General features: G+C 45.4%; 1 pseudogene across 1 annotated transcript; it reads left to right on the forward strand.

The window, feature by feature from the left end:
* The first annotated feature begins 602 nt into the window (after window positions 1-602).
* LOC310636517 lies at window positions 603-5657 on the forward strand (annotated as a pseudogene). Its single transcript, XR_014494479.1, has 3 exons — window positions 603-1544; window positions 2890-3005; window positions 4091-5657. The product of XR_014494479.1 is annotated as an uncharacterized misc_RNA (transcript).
* Window positions 5658-21645: the final 15988 nt, after the last annotated feature.

Below are 21645 nucleotides of genomic sequence, written 5' to 3' on the forward strand. Positions count from 1 at the left end.
CAGGCGCTTTTGGAGAATAGCTTGACTGCCTCTTCTTTGGGGCAGCCCTCAGAGACTGGAGCACCGCTTTCAATTTCCAGAGTTTGGGGAAGGGGAGGTCAGATCTGGCTATCTCGAGAGCACCCCGGTTGGCAAAGGGTAATACAAAAAAAAAAAAATCTATTTTATTTATTTTATTTTTTTAGAAAAAAGGAATTGAGTGTGAGGACTAGGGCCTTGCCTAGTCATCCCAGTTGCCAGCTTTGGTCTCAAAATTTCTTATTTTCTTCATTTTTTATTTATTGATTGATTTAATCCCATGTATATCCCGCCCTTCTCCCGAAGACTCAGGGCGGCTTACAATCTAAGAAGCACAAATCAAATGTGCTTAGCGATAGCCTTCATTCTATGTATATTTATTTAGTTTTATTCCATTTATATCCCGCCCTTCTCCGAAGACTCAGGGCGGCTTACAAGCTTAGCAGTAGCCTTCATTCTATGTATATGCCTGCTTATTAGGGCTTTCACACACACACCCCAAGCGGCATTATTACAAAGTCAGCTTATTGCCCCCAACCATCTGGGTCCTCATTTTACCTACCTGGGAAGGATGGAAAGGCTGAGTCAACCTTTTTGTGGGGAGGGGGGAAAAAACCTTGTTGGCATTTAGTTGGCTTTGGTTCTGATGCCCGTGCCCATTTTCTTCTGAGACAGGGGCGTCGCCGAGCGGAAGCGTCGATCCAATCCAGGGGTAACCCAGAGAGAGAAAATGGCTGCAGAGCTCAGGGAGAAATCGGCTCCGAGTCCCTTGAAGGCCGCCGAGCAAGGGAAAGGGACGCCAATGGGAGAGCGCCTCCTGGCGGGGGGCCACGAAAGAGAAGGGAGCGGGCCCGGGCTCTCGCCTGATTCCCGCCAGCGCGCATCCAGGATTTCTGGGGGCGGACTGATCCGGAGAAAACAAGCCCGGAGCCTTGCAGGAGCCTGCAACAACGGTGGGAGTCTCAACTGCAGGAATTCCTAAAGTGTTGGAAGCCCCTTCCTTGGAAGTGGGAAGCCCACAGTCTCGGACGCCTCTGCCCAGAAGCCGCCCCTCGCCCAACCGGGTCCCCCTTCCGAGGGAGACCCGGTTGCCCCTCAGCAGCCTCGAGCCGAGAGAGGCACTCAGCTGACCATCAGCCTGAGTGGAGAAGCTCACGCCGCCGTGGTGGAGCCCCCCAAGAGGCTTCACGGTCAGAAAGGTGCCCGTCTCCGCCTGGCCCAGGAGGCCGTCGGCTGGAACGACGAGCGCGGCCTTTTCCGGCACTTCAGCTACCAGGATGCCGACGGGCCGCGGGAAGCCTGCCGCCACCTCCGAAGGCTCTGCCACCAGTGGCTGAAACCGGAGCAGCACACCAAGGAGCAGATCCTGGAGATGGTGGGTGCTGGAGCAGTTCCTGGCCATCCTGCCCCCGGAGCTGCAGGGGTGGGTGCGGGAGAGTGCCGCCCTCTGACTTGCACCCAGGCCGTGATCCTGGCGGAGGATTTCCTGCTGCGAGAGCAGGGAGAGCAAGGCCCAAGAAGAGCAGGTGAGGGGTGCCTGTGGGGTGTGTGTGTTTGTGTGTCTGTGTGTGTTGTGGGGTGGAAGAAGGGTAGAGAGGCAAGGCCGTCTCTGGAGAGGTAGATGGGGATGGGAGGGTGGATTGGGATGGGCGGAAGGGAAGGGAAGGGGAGGGGGGAAAAGGAGAGGAAAGAAGAAGAAAAAAGAGGAGGGAAAGAAATGGAAAGGGGGGAGGGAAAGGAAAGAGAAAAGGAGAGAGGAAAGGAAAGGAGGGAGGGAGGAAAAGGAAGGGAAGGGTGGGGGAGGCAGACAGACAGGACGGAGAGAGAGAAGAATAGAAAGAATAATTGGAAGTTAGAAGAGCCAAAGGGAACAAGCTCCCCATTTGGCAAATGCATTGTGGGAGAGCCAGTTTGGTGCAGGGGACAAAAGCCCCCGTCAAGGCACCGGAAAAGGGCATGAGGTCAGGTGGGCGACTTTGGGCCAGTCTCTCTCTCTCTCTCTCTCTCTCTCTCTCTCTTTCTTTCTTTCTTCTTTTCTTTTCTTTCTTTCTTTCTTCTTTCTTCCTCCCTCCCTCCCTCCCTCCCTCCCTCCCTCCCTCCCTTCTTCCTTCCTCCCTTTCTTCCCTCCCTCCCTTCTTCTTTCTTTCTCTCCGCCCTCCCTCTTTCTTTCTTTTCTCCCTCTTTTCTTTCTTTCTTTCTTTCTTTCTTCTTTCTTTCTTTCTTCCCTCCCTCCCTCCCTCCCTCCCTCCCTTCTTCCTTCCTCCCTTCCTTCCCTCCCTCTCTTCTTCTTTCTTTCTTTCTCCTGCTCTCCCTCTCTCTCTCTCTCTCTTTCTTTCTTTCTTCTCTTTCTTTCTTTCTTTCTCTCCCTTTTTCTTTCTTTTCTTTCTTTCTTTCTTTCTTTCTTTCTTTCTCTCTCTCTCTCTCTCTCTCTCTCTCTCCCTCCCTCCCTCTTTCTTTCTCTCTCCCTTCCTCTTTCTTTCTTTCTTTCTTTCTTTTCTTTCTTTCTTTCTTTCTTTCTTCTTTCTTTCTTCTCTTCCTCTTTCTTCCCTCCCTCCCTCCCTCCCTCCTTTCTTTCTTTCTTTCTTTCTCTTTCTTTCTTCCCTCCCTCCCTCCCTCCCTCCCTCCCTCCCTCCTTTCTTTCTCTTTCTTTCTTTCTTTCTTTCTTTCTTTCTTTCTTCTTTCTTCTTTCTTCTTTCTTTCTTTCTTTCTTTTCTTCTTTCTTTTCTTTCTTTCCATGGGAAACCGCCTTTGACAACATGGCCAGGAAAATCCCATTGGATCCAAAGGCATCACGAAGGCTTCCTCTGAAAGGGCGCTGGCTGAACGGTCTGGCTGGGGCTCCTTCCATCACGGGCCTCTTTCCCCTTTCAGGCCATCAGCCTCCTGGAGAAGGACCACTTGACTGCAAAGGCCCCCCTGGAAAGCTGGCAGAGACCACCCCTCAGAGAGACGAAGCGGGAGAGCGACCCGTCAGGTGGTGCTGCTGGGTGAGGCCTTGGGGTGCCAGAAACTTTGGGGGCTGGGGCAACTTCCGAAAGGAAGGGGCTGGGCAACTTCCGAAAGGAAAAATTTGGGGAAAGTGCTGTGGGGTGGGTAGTTCCTTATTTACAGGTAGTCCTCGACTTACAATGGCTCATTTAGTGACCGAAATTACAATGGCAGTGAAAAAAGTGACTCATGGCCACTTTTCACACTGATGGCCGTTGCAGCATTCCCCCGCTGTCGTGTGATCAGGAAAATAAAATCTGTCACTACCTCCATTTTTTCCCCATCTATTTGCCAGGAATTGAGAGGGCCGGATGCCATGATCTTCGATAGATAGATAGATAGATAGATAGATAGATAGATAGATAGATAGATAGATAGATAATGGATGGATGGATGGATGGATGATAGATTAGAAGATAGGTGATAGATAGATTAGAAGGTAGAGATGGGTGGATAATAATAATAATAATAATAATAATAATAATAATAATAATAATAATAATAATAATAATAATAATAATAATAATAATAAAATTGGAATGGACCTTGGAGGTCATCTATTCCAATCCCCTGCTCGGACAGGAACCCCTATACCATTTCAGACAAATAATTGTCCAATCTCTTCTTAAAATCTTCCAGTGTTGGAGCATTCACCACTTCTAGAGGCAGGTTGTTCCACTGGTTAATTGTTCTAACTGTCAGGAATTGGATGGATGATAGATAGATGGATGTAGATGTAGATGTAGATAAATATACATTTTATATACATATACATGTGTGTGTACATGTACATGTACATGCATATATGAAAATGATGCAGGTTAGAGAATGGAAGATTCAAAGAGATTGATTCAGTTTACTAAGATACATGTTTATAAAAATACATAGGTAAGGAGAAATGTGAGGCACAGAACGAGGATTACAGCAGAGCAATTTATTCTTTCACTCAGTTTATTTGGATATAAATATATCTGTATATGATATATATGACGAGAAACGCAGGGTAGAGAACGAGGATGCCGGCCGATTAATTGACTGACTGATTCAACCTTGTATGGCTACATCACTATATCCCTTTGTGCAGATGACGAGGAGGTCTGCGAGGCGGAGAGCGAGGACCGGGACTCGCGCTGGGAGTGGTCTGGGAAAGGCGAGCCCGGCGTCCCCTCTTCTCCCAATCCGGGAGAAGCTTCTGACGCCCTCTACTGGAACAGCGTGGAGAAGGCGGAGGGCAAATTCATCAATTCCCAGGGGACCTACGAGGACTTGGACGAGAGCGTCTTGCAGCCGAGCCTTTTTCCCAGCGAGCCGGACAACACCTGCCTGATTTGCCGCAAGGTCTTCCGGCGCCGTTCCAACCTCATCGCCCACGAGCGGACCCACTCCGGCGACCGGTGGTACAACTGCTCCGAGTGCGGGAAGAGCTTCGTCAGCCGGGCCGCCTTCCTGATCCACCAGCGGGTCCACACGGGGGAGAAGCCGTACAAGTGCTCTTACTGCGGGAAGGGCTTCAACACGGGCTCCAGCCTCACCCGCCACAAGCGCATTCACACGGGCGAGAAACCCTACAAGTGCCTGGATTGCGGGAAGCGTTTCAATGACTACTCCAACTTCATCGTCCACAAGCGGATTCACACGGGCGAGAAACCCTACGAGTGCTCGGTCTGCGGGAAGAGGTTCAGCGATAACTCTAACTTTATCAAGCACCACCATTGAGAGGCCTGTGTTGCGGGCCGGTAGCGTTTTTGTGGTCTTTAGTTTTCGTTTTGTTTCGTTTTGTTTCCCTCCCTCTAGTTGATGAGAAACACGATAGAATTGCCATAATGGCTGTAGAGCGGTATCTATGGTCACACAAGCCTTTGTGCATATAGATAAAGTCAGAAGTGGGTTTCTGCAGCCTTGGTTGACTTGAGGGGTTGGGGTGCGACTCTGAAGAGCCCCAAAACTGCTTCCATTTGTATCATTTCCCTTTTCCACCCCTCTAAAGTACAGTTCCCACAACACCAAGTCAGTTTTTTCTGTCTGCCATCTGGGAATGAGGCATTTCAGGCCCCGCTTAGTTGGCAAGACCACAGCAGGGATTTCAGGACGTCCTATCATGGTAGTAACTACAGGTGGTTCTCAATTGACGACCACCACTCAGGCCCCAAATATCTGTTGCTAAGCAAGACAGGCGCCCAATATCCGTTGCTAAGCAAGACAGGCGCCATTTTGTAACCTTTGTCATCACGTTTGCGAAGTTAGTAGCACGGTGGTTAAGTGACGCTGCCTTCCCCGTTGTCCCGAAGGTGCTTTTTTTTCAAGAGGCAACTTGGAATTTCTTGTTTTGCTTTGAAGACGTTTCGCTTCTTGTCCAAGAAGCTTCTTCAGCTCTGACTGGATGGTGGGGAAATGGAAGGATTTATACCAGAGGTGTCAAACTGCCGGCCTGCGGGCCGGATGCGTCATGACAAAAACGCAATGGGGAAAAAGCTCCGATACGTCACCTGACGTCGCGAGTTTGACACCCCTGATTTATACTCTCTTCTGTTTACACTCTTTCTGTTCCTTTCTCTCCTTTTCCTTCCTTCCTTCCTTCCTTCCTTCCTTCCTTCCTTCCTTCCTTCCTCCCTTCCTTCCTTCCTGTTTCTTCTTTCTTTCTTTCTTTCTTTCTTTCTTTCTTTCTTTCTTTCTTTCTTTCTTTCTTTCTTTCTTTCTTTCTTTCTTTCTCTCTCCCTCCCTCTCTCTTTCTTTCTCCCTCCCTCCCTCCCTCCCTCTCTTTCTCTTTCTCTTTCTTTCTTTCTTTCTTTCTTTCTCTCCTTAGCTTCCTTCTGTGGCAACCCAAACTCTCTATGGTACAGGTAGTCCTCGACTTAACGACCACAATTGAGCCCCAAACGTCTGTGGCTAAGTGAAACATTTCTTTCTTTCTTTCTTTCTTTCTTTCTTTCTTTCTTTCTTTCTTTCTTTCTTTCTTTCTTTCTTTCTTTCTTTCTTTCCTCCCTCCCTCCCTCCCTCCCTCCCTCCCTTCTTCCTTCTCTTTCTTTCTTTCTTTCTTTCTTTCTTTCTTTCTTTCTTTCTTTCTTTCTTTCCTCTCCCTCCCTCTCTTTTCTTTCTCCCTCCCTCCCTCCCTCTCTTTCTCTCTTTCCTTTCTTTCTTTCTTTCTTTCTTTCTTTCTTTCTTTCTTTCTTTCTTTCTTTCTTTCTTTCTTTCTTTCTTTCTCTCTCCTTAGCTTCCTTCTGTGGCAACCCGAACTCTCTACGGTACAGGTAGTCCTCGAGTTACGACCACAATTGAGCCCCAAACGTCTGTGGCTAAGTGAAACATTTCTTAAGTGAATTTTGCCCCGTTTTCTTGCCTCGGTTGTTAAATGAATCACCGCAGCCGTTAACCTAATGACACGGTTGTTAAGTGAGTCTGGCTTCGCCATGGACTTTGCGTGTCAGAAAGATCCTAAAAGGGGATCGCGGAACCCTGCAACCGTCATAAATAGGAGTGGGTTGTCAGCGTGCCTGAATTGGGATCACACGATCACGGGCGGGGGGGGGGTGTCAAGTGTGAAAAAAAGGTCCATTAAGTCCCTTTTTTTTCCCCAGTGCCGTTGTAACTTTGAACGGTCACTAAATGAACCGTTGTAAATCGAGGACTACCTGTACAATCTCCTCCCAGATTATGGGATTATGTGGCAGCGATCCTCACTGGGGTTAATTCAGGGTTCAGTTGCGTTGTGTGAAGTTCAGGCAGTTGGGTCAGTTCTGGAATTTGGGGATAAAACTAACCAAGTATGATGGACTCTTGTGACTCTTGAGCCTTGGTTAGTTTTGGAACTGAGTCGGTGTTAACTAGGAATTGTCCCTCCGGTTCGCCCTGTCACGCTAAAGCATCCTGTTATTTGTTTGCTTTTGATTCTATGTGTTGTGTGGATGCACACCCTGCGTCTGTATTGCTTTCAGTCCAATCCTAACAATTTTATTGGAAATGCCCCCTTTTAGTTTGTGCAAAGAACCAAAGACGGAGCCTCCACCACTGCCCCCAGTTATAGATCTTTACAGCTGAGTGTGTGTGTGTGTGTGTGAGAGAGAGAGAGAGTGTGTGTGTGTGTGTGTAGCTTTAGTCCTCTCCAGATAGACTCAGTATGTTGGCTTCTTGCTGCTTTCTTGCTGGGGTTGGTTTCCTTGCAGACGTTTCTTTACCTGGTTGGGTAACATCACCAGTGTGCCATTGGGTTACTCGATCACTTCTGATCACTTAAGTTTTCTAGGGAACAAGAAGTTAAATCCTCAATCTGAGTGATGTTTTGTGGTTCTTAATTCACAAGCAATCTGTGTTGAGTCTCAAGGCTCCTACTTGAGGGGCAGCAATAAATAATTCTGACAGGGAGCCCAACCTTTATTATTATTATTATTATTAATTATTGTTATTATTAGTTCCTAATCTTGCTTTTTCCTAATAAATGCAGGTAGTCCTCAACTTACAGTTTACAACCACTTCACGACCACCCCTGAGCCCAAAATTTACGTTGTTAAGTGAGAAATTTGTTAAGTGACTTTCGCCCCGTTTTACGACTTGTCTTGCCCCATTTCTTAAGTGAACCGTCGCAGTTGTTAAATTAGTAACCGGGTTGTGAAGAGAAACTGGTTTCCCTGTAGACTGCCTGTCAGAAGGTCACAAAAGAGGATCACATTTATTTATGCAGCCGTCATAAATAAATCCCTGTTGCCAAAAACAAGAATTTCGATCACATGACCATGGGGGAAAGGCTGCTTCCCCCTTGGTCTTTGCGGGTCAGAAAGTGGGAAAAGGTGGTCGTGTGAGCCCGGGACCCTGCAACCGTCACAAATACATGCCAGAAATGGACAGATTGACAGTGGAAATGAAAGAGAAAAACAAGATTCAGAATACTTTAGACCAGGGGTAGGCCACCTTGGCTCTTTTATGACTCGTGGACTTCAACTCCCAGAATTCCTGAGCCAGCCATGCTGAGGGGAAAGGGAGAAGCTTCCAAGCTGAGCCATGCTGGCTCAGGAATTCTGGGAGTTGAAGTCCCTGAGTCATAAAACAGCCAAGGTTGCCTACCCCTGGCCTAGGCCGCTTTATGACTCGTGGACTTCAACTCCCAGAATTCCTGAGCCAGCCATGCTGAGGGGAAAGGGAGAAGTTTCCAAGCTGAGCCATGCTGGCTCAGGAATTCTGGGAGTTGAAGTCCACAAGTCATAAAAGAGCCAAGGTGGCCTACCCCTGGCCTAGGCCGCTTTATGATTCGTGGACTTCAACTTTAAATAAAATAAATAAATAAACTCCCAGAATTACTGAGCCAGCCATGCTGAGGGGAAAGGGAGAAGCTTCCAAGCTGAGCCATGCTGGCTCAGGAATTCTGGGAGTTGAAGTCCATGAGTCATAAAACAGCCAAGGTTGCCTACCCCTGGCCTAGGCCGCTTTATGATTCGTGGACTTCAACTCCCAGAATTCCTGAGCCAGCCATGCTGAGGGGAAAGGGAGAAGTTTCCAAGCTGAGCCATGCTGGCTCAGGAATTCTGGGAGTTGAAGTCCACGAGTCATCAAAGAGCCAAGGTGGCCTACCCCTGGCCTAGGCCGCTTTATGACTCGTGGACTTCAACTCCCAGAATTCCTGAGCCGGCCATGCTGAGGGGAAAGGGAGAAGTTTCCAAGCTGAGCCATGCAGTTGATAAGGCAGTCACACGGTTGTTAAGTGGATATGGCTCTCTCCCCCCCCCCCCATTGAGTTGCTTGTCGAAAGGGGTCATAAGGATCAACCGGTTGCGGGGTATCTGAATTTTGTTCACATGATCATGGGGATGCTACAAAGGTCGTAAGTGTGAAAAGCAGCCCTAAGTCTCTTTTTTTCAGTGCCATTGTAACTTTGAACAGTCACTAAAAGGAACCGTTGTAAGTCGAGGACCACGTGTGGTTCCTGAAGGGTGGGATCTTCTACACACTACGGTTGTCTGTGTTGCATAATAAGCTTAATGAAAAGACACACACACACACCCCAATATGGTCCTCGACTTACAACCGCAATTGAGCCCAACATTTCTGGGGCTAAGTGAGGCAGTGAAGTGAGCTTTGCCCCATTTTACGACCTTCCTTGCCACAGTTGTTAAGCGAATCGCTGCAATTGTTAAGTTGGTTATATGGTTGTTAAATGAATCCGGCTTCCCCCATTGACTTTGCTGGTCAGAAGGTGGCAAAAATTAAACACGTGACCCCGTCATAAGTATGGAGCAGTTGCCAAGCATCCCAATTCTGATCACGTGACCATGGGGGGGGGGACGCTGCAACTGTCCTCAACGGGGGAAGGTCATAAATCCCTTTTTTCAGTGCTGTTGTAACGGAAAACAGTCACTAAACGAGGAGTTGTAAGTTGAGAACTACCTGTCAATCATCCTGAAGGGGTTCTATTGTCAGCAGAGGACCTGGGAATTCTGGGTTCAAATCTCTTATTCATAAAATTCATTAAAAATACACAACTGGGGGTGTGTGTCTTTACCCCACAGTGAGTTCCGGTTTAGTTTTCTGGAGAGTTGACCGATGGCCGTCCGATTGCAACCTGAATATCCCTCAGGTCGATTGGTGAGTCTCAGTCTGGCCTACCTCCTAGGGCCGTTGTGAAGATTAAAGGCTAGGAGTGGGGAAGGAGGAGAATTGAGTCGCCCAGCTTATGAATCATGCGGCGTTGGTTAATTTCATGTCTTCGTTTCTCTTTTGTGACTTAAGCCAGTTGTGTAAATCCTCCACGTCTTTGGGGAGCTTCTCAACGACGTGTTGTGTGATTCCCCACAAACGGGTTGATTCCGTAGCTAAGTTGAGCTTCGTATTTTAGGAATGCAAGAATATATTTCTTTGAACTCTTTGGGAGATGGGAGCGCTGAAGAAATTCCTTTGTTATTTGCTACTTCTTCTATTCTACCCAGGGCTTGTTATGAACGCAAGAATTGCCATTTCTTGTGGGGGTGATATAGTTGGGGTATTTGTACATGAAAATAATTCTTTTTCTCCCCCCCTTTTTTAAAAAATTGTATGCTCATTTTGTTGGGTTTTTTTTTTGTTTTTTAACGGTGCTTGAAGGAGTTTCCTATCACTTGAGGTTTCTGTAGCTTAAGTGAGCTTCCTCATGGTTCCTTGCGGCAAGAGACTTGAGAAATATTCCCGATTGGTATCCGGCATCACAACTGATCAATCCCACACTAGTGAGGTGTGTAATTCAGCTGCATAATAGTATGACTGCTAATAAAAAAGGAGGGGGGAATCGATAATTGGATACAGGTAATCCTTGAGTTATGACTATACTGAAGTCTCCCTGTTCTGGCCTTCAGTCATCATTTTTTATGGTGTGGTCATTAACTGAACTAGGAGCCACCTAGTTAGGCCACCTTGGCTCTTTTGTGACTCGTGGACTTCCAACTCCCAGAATTCCTGAGCCAGCATGGCTCAGCTTGGAAACCTCTCTCTTTTCCCCTCAGCATGGCTGGCTCAGGAATTCTGGGAGTTGAAGTCCACGAGTCATAAAGCGGCCTAGAGCAGGGGTAGGCCACCTTGGCTCTTTTGTGACTTGTGGACTTCAACTCCCAGAATTCCTGAGCCAGCATGGCTCAGCTTGGAAACCTCTCTCTTTCCCCCTCAGCGTGGCTGGCTCAGGAATTCTGGGAGTTGAAGTCCACGAGTCATCAAAGACCCAAGGTGGCCTACCCCTGCCCTAGGCCGCTTTATGATTCGTGGACTTCAACTCCCAGAATTCCTGAGCCGGCCTTGCTGAGGGGAAAGGGAGAGGTGTTCAAGCTGAGCCATGCTGGCTCAGGAATTCTGGGAGTTGAAGTCCACGAGTCATCAAAGAGCCAAGGTGGCCTACCCCTGAACTAGATGGCTTGTGATGGGCCAGGTTTTTTTTTTTTTAACGAAAACCAGGAATAAATGCTGGCTTTCAACAAAACCATTGTAACCACAGGGCACCCCTAATGGCTGCAAATATGGCCCAGTTGCCAAAGAGCCGAAGTGTGATTGTGTGACTGTGGGAGGAGTGACCGTTGTAACGTTGAATCTAGGTCATAAGGAGCCCCAGGTAGGACCGTCGTAGCTTTGAACGCCTGTTAAGCAGCCAGTCAGTCATAAGCCGAGGACTACCTGTAGAAAAGAATAGCTGACCGAAGGAGAATGAAGAAAGACTAGATACAAAAAAATATATATATATAGAGAGAAATGATGGTATTATTCTCTAGCTAGGGCATTCTTGACTTACACTGAGAAGCTGCCTGTAAATTTCTGTTAGAACTGCATCTCGAAATGATGAAAGGGCATCAATTGGTTAACCCCTTTCATATCTGGGGAGCTCTTTTGAGTGTCCCTTTGCTTGCCCATTCGGTGACTTTTTTCATCAGTCTTAAAGAAAGCTGCGGCCTGGCTGTAGATTTGGGGGTCCCTTCCTTCCAAAGAAGAGATTGTCAGAATTTTATGGGTCGGGCTAACCTGTAGCGAAACACCCACCGCGTAGTAATTTTTACACATTTGGGAAATGTACAGGAAGTAATAATATTCAGTAAGCGGACTTTTCATAACGACTATTCCAATAAATGAACTTTTAATAAAAATGTAAATTAAATTCAAGCAGCGTGGATCCTGCTGTCTGTTTCTTGGCTTGTGACTCGACACGTGGCCCTTAGCCAGGGCGTGGGGAGGGGGGTGGGTGAGCGGGTGAAAAATCAAGATGGTGGTTAAAGGTAAAGGTTCCCCCGCACATGCATGCTAGTCGTTTCCAACTCTAGGGGCCGGTGCTCCTCTCCGTTTCAAAGCCGAAGAGCCAGCGCTTGTCCGAGGACGTCTCCGTGGTCATGTGGCCGGCATGACTACACACCAAAGGTGCACGGAACGCTGTTACCTTCCCACCGTAGTGGTCCCTATTTTTCTACTTGCATTTTTACGTGCTTTCAAACTGCTAGGTTGGCAGAAGCTGGGACGAGTAACAGGCGCTCACTCTGCTATGCGGCACTCGGGATTCGACCCGCCAAACTGCCGACCTTCTGATCGACAAGCTCAGTGTCCTAACCCACTGAGCCACCGCATCCCCTAGTAAGATGGTGGTTGCTGCTGTGTAACTGGGAAGCCACGTTTTTTTGAGCAGGCTTTTGTGTTGCACCCAAGCACTGAAGGCCGGGGGTCGAAGTGCAGTTGCCCTTGCCCTTACCCCCCTCTGCCCACACCCATTAAGATACTCTAAGGTGGTCCGACATGTCGAAAATGGGAAGCGCGATGGTTTACTGGTTTAAAGACACTGGAGCTGGTCTCTGTTCCAGCGGTTCAAGTCCTAGCACCGCATGGCAGAGTGAGCTCCCGTCACTTACCTCAGCTCCTGCCTACCTAGCAGTTCGAAAGCAGGCCACCAGCGAGTAGATAAATTGGCATCCCTTCGGTGCGAAATGTGGTGCTTTGGGCGGACAGTCAGACTGAAGGCAACATTGGCGGGGAGAGAAGGCCCCCGGAGGATGCCACAGAGTGCCGCTTGTCTTTCTGATGTGGACCTAGTTCGCCCCCTGTGGTGCATCCTGGATAGTGCTCGAGTGTGAATTAAAGCAGTGCTCCCCGACCTTTTGGGCACCAGGGACCAGTTCCTTGGACAGAGGTTTTTCCATGGACCAGAGGGGTGTGTGGTTTCAAGTGCTGCCTGCATCCCAGGGATGGGACTTGGCTTGTTTGTGTAGCCCGGTTTCTGGCAAGCCACGGCCCGGTGCTAGTCCATGGAACGGGGGGTTGGGGATCCCTGAACTAAACAGACTAGCATTCTGTGGCAGCCAAACAACTACTGTACCAGGGGTAGGCCACCTTGGCTCTTTGATGACTCGTGGACTTCAACTCCCAGAATTCCTGAGCCAGCATGGCTCAGCTTGGAAACCTCTCCCTTTCCCCTCAGCATGGCTGGCTCAGGAATTCTGGGAGTTGAAGTCCATGAGTCATAAAAGAGCCAAGGTGGCCTACCCCTGGCCTAGGCCACTTTATGACTCGTGGACTTCAACTCCCAGAATTCCTGAGCCGGCCATGCTGAGGGGAAAGGGAGAGGTTTCCAAGCTGAGCCATGCTGGCTCAGGAATTCTGGGAGCTGAAGTCCACGAGTCATAAAAGAGCCAAGGTGGCCTACCCCTGTACTATACAGTACTAAGACTGTAGTCTTCTGGGTAATTTACTATTGCCCTGCACTAAATAATGACAAAATGAATGAAAAGGGAGCATTTTGCTCCTGTAAAAATTTGGGTCCAATCACATCTTTCTTGCCTGCCCTTCCTTCGCCTGGCAGGCACTCTAATGCTCAGTTTTCCCTGAGGAGAATATTTGAAATATCCCTGCCTTGCTACACATGAGGATAAGTTTGTTTTTTTCCACCCGCTTTCTCCATCTTACTTCAGAGGCCTCTGAAAGGACAGCCAGTCCCAAACGGGAGGCATCCAAAAGGTAACATCCTCCTTGTCTAGAGCGTGACTCTTGGCGACATAATGGATATGTTCCCACATTGTTTGTAGCAATTGTGTGGAAGCTTTCCCTTTGATTTGTGGGGTGGCTTAGAGGTGAAGACGCTCACCTCCCACCCGTAAGGTTAAGAGTTCAATCCTAAGTAGGGACAAGATGTTTCTCTATCAGGGTGCAAAGAGAAATTATCTGCTGTGAACTCTGCATAGGCGTCAGGGAGGGCATCTGGCCAGTAAATACTCAGCTCCAATTCAGTCGCCCAGATTCCACCCCAATAAAAGGGATTACAGGGTCATTAAAAAGAAGGAAAAAAAGAGGAAGCTTTCCGATTCGTGATGATCTTTTTTAAAAAAAGTCCTCCAGCCTAGCCTCCGGCCGTGCTATTCACTGGTAGTATTCTGTTCAATATTTCATAAGGTTATGTATTATGCATGTCCATGAGCCCAGTCTTTTGCACTGAGCAGATGCTGTCATCTGCTCACAGTATCACATTGTAATGGGTGGCTCTTTGGAGTCAAATAAACCCTAAAAATCAAAAAAAAACCTCCACGATGTAAAAAAGATGTTGAGACTCTAGAAAAAATGCAGAGAAGAGCAACAAAGATGATCAGGGGACTGGAGGCTGAAACATATAAGGAAAGGTTGCTGGAATTGGTATGGTATGTCTCTCTAGTCTAATTAAGAGAAGGATGAGGGGGGACAGGATAGCAGTGTTGCAGTATCTCAGGGGCTGCCCCAAAGAAGAGGGAGTCAAGCTATTCTCCAAAGCACCCGAAGGCAGGACAAGAAGCAATGGATGGAAACTAGTCAAGGAGAGAAGCAACCTAGAACTAAGGAGAAACTTCCTGACAGTTAGAACAATTAACCAGTGGAACAACCTGCCTCCAGAAGTGGTGAATGCTCCAACACTGGAAGTTTTTAAGAGGAGACGGGACAGCCATTTGCCTGAAATGGTATAGGTTTTCCTGCCTGAGCAGTGGGTTGGACTAAATGACCTCCAAGGTCCCTTCCAACTTTATTATTATTATTATTATTATAAAAGCTGATTGTCCCATAATTCTTCTGTGTCAAACTTTAGACTGCCAGAATGGAGCCACAGTCTTGACTTTGTCGTTGGCCGAAAATATGTCATCGGTACATGTTTTTTTTAAAAAAGTTTTTTTTTTAAATTAGCTTTTTTATGTTTACAGTTCGTAAGTGCTTCATAAGCAACGTGTTGTCTGGGTCCTAGCTTAATAATATATATTAAATTCCTAATCTCCGCCCCATTTTTCCAGCCCTTGGTAAAATACATCCCATATTTGAAAATATTCTGTATCTTCTTTATCTTTAATCTGCAATGTAAGTTTATCCATTTCTGCAGAAGCCACTATTTTCTTCATTATGTCATCTTCAGATGGCGTCTCTTCATTTTTCCCATGCCACGCAAAAACAATTCTTGCTGCTGTTAATACATGTACCATTAAGCATACATTTTCTTTCTCGTAATTTCTTCAAATTACTCCCAATAGAATTAGTTCCGGCTTAAAATCTACATGTTTTCTTAAGATTTTTTTTTTCTAACCAGGTATGAATTTTTGTCCAGAATTTTTTATTTTTTTTGGCTTTAGGACACGTCCACCAAAGATGATAGTATGTACCTGGTTTTTGCCTACACTCCAACAATTGCTAGACATATTTTTAAACATTTTGGCTAGCCTAGCAGGTGGTAGGTGTCATCTATAAAACATTTTGTATAAATTTTATTTATATTCAGTTGCCATTGTTATTTTATAGTTTCTTTCCCAAAGGTTTTGCCACAGTCTTCAGCTCTATATTGTGCCCAAAATTTTTAGCCCATGTTCTCATTGTTTATTTTACTTGTTCATCTTCCATCTCAGATGATTAAAGCCCTGGAGACTAGAACAGTTGCAGGATTTGGGTTTGGTCAGTCTTGAGAAAAGAAGGACTAGGGGAGACATGATAGCAATATTCCAGTATTTGAGGGGCTGCCACAAAGAGGAGTGGGGTGTCAAATTATTCTCCAAAGCACCAGAGGGTGGGACAAGAAACAATGGCTGGAAACTGATCAAAGAGAAAAGCAACCTGGGATTAAGGAGAAACTTCCTGACAGTGAGGACAATTAACCAGTGGAACAGCTTTGCCTCCAGAAATCGTGGGTGCTCCATCACTGGAGATTTTTAAGAAGAGGCTAGATGGTCCACTTGTCTGAGATGGTATAGGTCAGCGATGGCGAACCTTTTAGAGTCCGAGTGCCCAAACTGCAACCCAAAACCCACTTATGCATCGTTGAGTGCCGGGTGGGCATGGCCCTTTGGGTGCGTGTGGCCAATTGGGTGGGCGGGGCTGCCGTGGTAACGGCAGACTGGGTGGGACTAAAAAGTTCAATCAATCAATTCCAACTTTGCGAGAACATTTTTTTTCCCCGCGAGAAGTTGAAATTGATCGATTGATTGAACCTTTTTTTTTTTTTTGCACACGGCGGCGGAGGCCTAAAGCGAAAAGGTTTTATACAACCCAGCTGAAGGCCTAGGACTGGGGCGACGGCGCGTATACCCACAGAGAGGGCTCTGCGTACCACCTGTGGCACCTGTGCCATAGGTTCACCATCATGGGTATAGGTTCTCCTGCTTGAGCTGGACTAGAAGACCTCCAAGGTCCCTTCCTATTTTATTCCATTCCATTCCATTCCATTCATCTATTCTATTCTATTCTATTCTATTCTATTCTATTCTATTCTATTCTATTCTATTCTATTCTATTCTATTCTATTCTATTCTATTCTATTCTATTCTATTCTATTCTATTCTATTCCTTATTCTATTCTATTCTATTCCATTCCATTCCATATATTCTATTCTATTCTATTCTATTCTATTCTTTTCTATTCTATTCTATTCTATTCTATTCCTTTCCATTCCATATATGCTATTCTATTCTTTTCTATTCTATTCTATTCTATTCTATTCTATTCTATTCTATTCTATTCTATTCTATTCTATTCTATTCTATTCTATTCTATTCCTTTCCATTCCATATATGCTATTCTATTCTATTCTATTCTATTCTATTCTATTCTATTCTATTCTATTCTATTCTATTCTATTCTATTCTATTCTATTCTATTCTATTCTATTCTATTCCATTCCATTCCATTCCATTCCATTCCATTCCATTCCATTCCATATATGCTATTCTATTCTATTCTATTCTATTCTATTCTATTCTATTCTATTCTATTCTATTCTATTCTATTCTATTCTATTCTATTCTATTCTATTCTATACAAAAAATTTCGCAATGTCTTTGAAGAAATGGTACCTGTTTCTGATAGTAGCTGACATATTGTTGTGATTCAGGGTCAGCCTGTGGGTTCGGCAGTTGGGTCAGACGACTCACAGGAGGAGGGGGGTGTTGAAGACCTTGCTGAGGGGGTTGAAGATCTTGCTGATGATAGCCCTCAGGCAGGCCCCTCCCACTTGGTCACCATGGAGACCCAGCTGTGTGAGCCTGACAGTGTGGATGAAGATGACCCACAGCTGGCCCTGTTCAAGGACGCCCAACGCAGGAGGCAGTCAAGTAGGAGTAAACAGAGGAAGGTTGTGGGGCTTCTCGGAAGGAGGCAGAGAGAGGCCACACCCTGAACTCTTTATAAAGGGAATGTGTGGGGAGGGCTGGTTTGCTGAAAGCAACCACTCAGATAGTGTTTCAAAGCTCCTGTATCTTGGTTCGTGTCTTGTTTGTTTTTTGTAGTAATAAATTTGGCAGACGTATTCCAGCCTCTTGCCATTTGTAAAGGGGTTGCCTTTTCTGCAGGGCCGGTAGCAGGCTGGTACAGAACACATATCACCAGAGGGGCTGGGGTCTATATCTCTCCACATTCACATAGTGTGTTTTATCCGCTAAGAGCCTCCACTTGAGCATGTTGGTTTTACACTTAGGCGCTCCAAGCCTCAGTCTATTCAGGGTAACCCGAGTAGTATAAGGGAGATTTGGATCCTTCAGCCATATCAATCAAAATAGAGCTGGAAGGGACCTTAGAGATCTTCTAGTCCAACCCTCTGCTCAAGCAGTAAACCCTATACCATTTCACACATATGGTGGGCCCATCTCTTCTTAAAAGTCTTTACTGATGGAGCAACCACGATTTCTGGGGGCAAGCTTTTCCACTGGTTTATTGTTCTCACTGCTAGGAAGTTTCTCCTTAATTCCAGGTTGCTTCTCACCTTGATTAGTTTCCATCTGTTGTTTCTTGTCCTGCCTTCTGGTGCTTTGGAAAATCAGTTGACCCCCCCACTTCTTTGTGTCAGCCCCTCAAATACTGGAACACGGCTATCATGTCACCCCTAGTCCTTCTTTTCCCTATACTAGCCAAAAACAAATCCTGCAGACCTTCTTTATATGTTTTAAGTCTCCAGGCCTTTAATCATCTTAGTCGCTCTTCTTTGCGCATTTTCCAAAGTCTCAACATCTTTTTTTTATATGCACATATTTTATTAATTTTCTAATTTTACAATCATAAGTACTTAATAAGCAACCGACCTCCGTTCATTCCGCCGGGACCTGAAGACCTGGCTCTTCGAGCTCTCTGGCCCAGGCTGAGAATTTTAATTTAGTTTTAATTTTAATTTTAACTGGGGTTTTACTTATTCAGGGACGAATATGATTTTTTTAATTTGTTTTTAACTTTTGTGTTTTTGTTTTTAATCACCCTGTAAACCGCCCTGAGTCCTTCGGGAAAGGGCGGTATATAAATGTAATAAAATAAATAAATAAATAAATAAATAAATAAATAAATAAATAAACGTGTTGTCTGGGTCTATTAGTAATTCAGTGGTACATATTAACTTTCTCAGTCTAGTCCAGGGGTGTCAAACTCAATTTCATTGAGGGCCGCATCAGCATTGCGGTTGCCCTCAGGGGGCCGGATAGGTATGGCCACGGTGGGCGTGGCCTACTGGGTGGGTGTGGCTAGAGTGGGTGTGGCCTGCTGGGTGGGCGTGGCCAGCTCTACATTGTTCGCATCAAGGGTGCCTATGGGAGCCTGGGTAGGAGTGGGACAGATCTGAGGGTCTCTGGCAGAAGGAGGGTCTCTGGGCCAGGGCCAAAGCAGTGGGGGCCGTTCCCTCACTGTTTCCAGGATGGCTTTGCGGGCCGCATGAAACCACTTCGCGAGCCGGATTTGGCCCCCGGGCCTTGTGTTTGACATGTCTGGACTCTAGTCCAATAGTACACCATGGAGTGCTTCCTTGTTCTTCTCCTTGTGGTATGCATTTTCCCATACTGGGGGAATACAATTCTTGTTACTGTTAATACATATACAATTAAATATAGATATCTTCATCACATTTTTCTGGTATTATACCTAATATCAACAGTATCAATTTATAATATCTTTTCTAGCCAAAATATATCTCAATTGCATTTGCACTTCAAATCCATTTATTTAATCAATATTCTGTTTTTCCCACTTTTTAAAAATTGTAATTTCCCTTCGATGTTCAAAATATCTCTATCGCTTATAATTTTCTCATAATAAATTATATTTGGATAACCAAGAGCTTCCCTTATTCAAACCCTTTTAGAATTTTCATATTTCCCATCTCATAACAAAGTATAATATTCTAGTTACAAATCCCATCCTTCTACTTATAATCATACTTTTATTTCTAACAGTTACCTATTTTCTTAGTCATATTCAAACATCTGTTTAGTAGGTCAGAATCTCAATTTTCTTCAGTCTTACTCTAGCTTTCTTCCTTTGCCAAATAACTTTCCAAGTCAGTACATTTAAGTCATCAAGTAGTTCTTCCTCTGTTTTTGTGTATATTATTTGGAATGAGGAAAAGAATTTGGTTGAAGTGTTTTTGGAAGAATGCTCAACCCATATATATTTATTAAATAGCCTCCATCCTTCTCCTTCAGTTTTTTCATTTCTTGTTTGTCAATATTCAGCATTTCTCCTAACAGCTTTATCATCCATTTGATCAGCTCTTCTTCCTTATCCTCAAATGTGTTCTGAGATTTTGACAAGTACAGTGTCTTTTCCATTTCCAGTGTTATCACTCGATCTTCTAATTTTTCATTTGTCTGTATCTGACTATTAATTCCTTTCCTTAGATCCTCCATCTATGGATCTGTTTCTTCTAATTTTCCTTGTTTTCTGGGTTATTAGTTCCTTCTTTGTAGGCATTGTCTGGTTTTGTAAGTTTAGGTTAGAAAATTGTTCTTTTATCTCATTTGCATTATTTTTAGTCTCATCCTGAAATAAAACAATTGTCTCTTGGATTGATTTCAACATGGAAAGAATTTTTTTCTGAGATTCATTAACATTTACTTGTTGATATATCAACCTGGGAGTTTTGGAGACAGGTGTTGAAGATGATTTTTTACCATTGAAGGCTGAATATGTAACATTCATTTTGTTTTTGTATGCAGTCTTTATAGTCCAATAAGGTCCCCAACGCAGATAAGCAGCCCAAAAGTTTTTGTTTTTCCCTTTTCCCAGCTGCAGTCTACAAAAGTGAGAGTCTTATCTGAGTCTGGGCTTCAAGCCAAATTTTCCTTAAGCATAATAAATTGTAGTGCCATAATTCTCCAGTAGATGTCATTGACACTGTCTTCCACCTTTCCAAATCCAAGCTTATTTTGCAAACTTTCAAATATTTTTTCTAAAAAAAAGTCTCAAAGGTACTTTTAGTACCCAAATTTCAAAGCTATAGATCTGTATTAGTTCCAAATTGATCTTGTAGTTCCCTCTGTTTTTCCCCAAAGCAATTAATTCACCACTTTTCTTTTCTTGAGGGAGCAGGGCAGTAACTTCCCTTTCCTCTCTCATCGGTGAGGATTCTTTTCTTTGCGCATTCTTTTTTCTAGGAAGGTAGTGTTAGGGCCATAAAAAGAGGATAAAGCCTCACCCAGTTCCAGCCATGTTGCTCAGAAATTGCTAGTTAGTGCTTGTCTTCGCTTGTCAGCAGCTTCTGACTGGTCATACGAATGTAGCTAGTCTTTCCCTCGCCAGTTTGGAGGGCTTCCTCACATCCAGAGGAAGGACCATGATCCTCCATGATCAACAAGAGTCGCCTCCTTCTTCATTGCCTCTTTGGGGTGACTTTCAATCCTTTTTAGGGTCCCCAGTGAGTCAAAATCGAATATGGAAGACAGAGCCCCGTCTTCTTCCACCTGTTACACTGCAATGTCAAACCAGAAGTCTCAACGTCTTTTTTTTGGTAATGTGGTGACCAAAACTGGATATCTTCCTTTAATGTTATTCCTTGCTGGATGCTCTCCTTCCTCTATCTTTTAACTCACTTTTTTGGTGTGTGTGTGTGTGTGTACCCTCAAGAACATTTTGTTCCATACCTTAAAGGGACTTTTAAATTCTTTGCTTTCTTGTTGATGGTAATTTTGCTGTGTCATTTTCAAAAGTTTTACTGGAGGTGTGCTGATTAATAGGCTTTCCTTAAATTATAAAGACTGCTTTATTTATTTATTTATTTATTATATTTTTATAGCGCCCTTCTCCCGAAGGACTCAGGGCGGTGTACAGGGCAATAAATACGAAAACAGGATACAAAAGTTAAAAGCGATTAAATAAATGCCCAAGGTTAAAACAATAATTAAGATGTATTAAAACCCCAACCCTAACCCATCAGACCAGGTCAGACTGCTCAAATAGATACGTTTTTAGATCGCGCCAGAAGGAGCGAAGGTCGGGGGCCATCCGGAGCTCAACTGGCAAGCGGTTCCATAGGTCTGGTGCGCCCACAGAGAACGCTCTCCCCCTGGGGGCCACCAATCGACATTCTTTGATCGGAGGCACCCTGAGGAGGCCCTCTCTGTGGGAGCGCACTGGACAGAGGGAAGTTGACGCTGGCCGCAGGTGTTGCCGTAGGTAATCCAGACCCATGCTATGTAGGGCTTTGTAAGTCATTACTAACACCTTGAATCTCACCCGGAGGGCAACCGGCAGCCAATGCAGCTCGCGGAGCAAAGGTGTAACATGGGAGTATCGGGAAACCCCCAGCACAACTCGCGGGGCTGCATTCTGCACCAGTTGGAGCCTCCGAGTGGACTTCAACGGCAGCCCCATGTAGAGAGCATTACAGTAGTCTAGATGAGAAGTCATGAGCGCATGAGTGACTGTACGCAAGGCATCCCAGTCTAGATAGGGTCGCAACTGGCGCACCA

The sequence above is a fragment of the Vipera ursinii genome, assembly GCF_947247035.1.
Source record: "Vipera ursinii genome assembly, chromosome: 2".
Lineage (NCBI taxonomy): Eukaryota > Metazoa > Chordata > Lepidosauria > Squamata > Viperidae > Vipera > Vipera ursinii.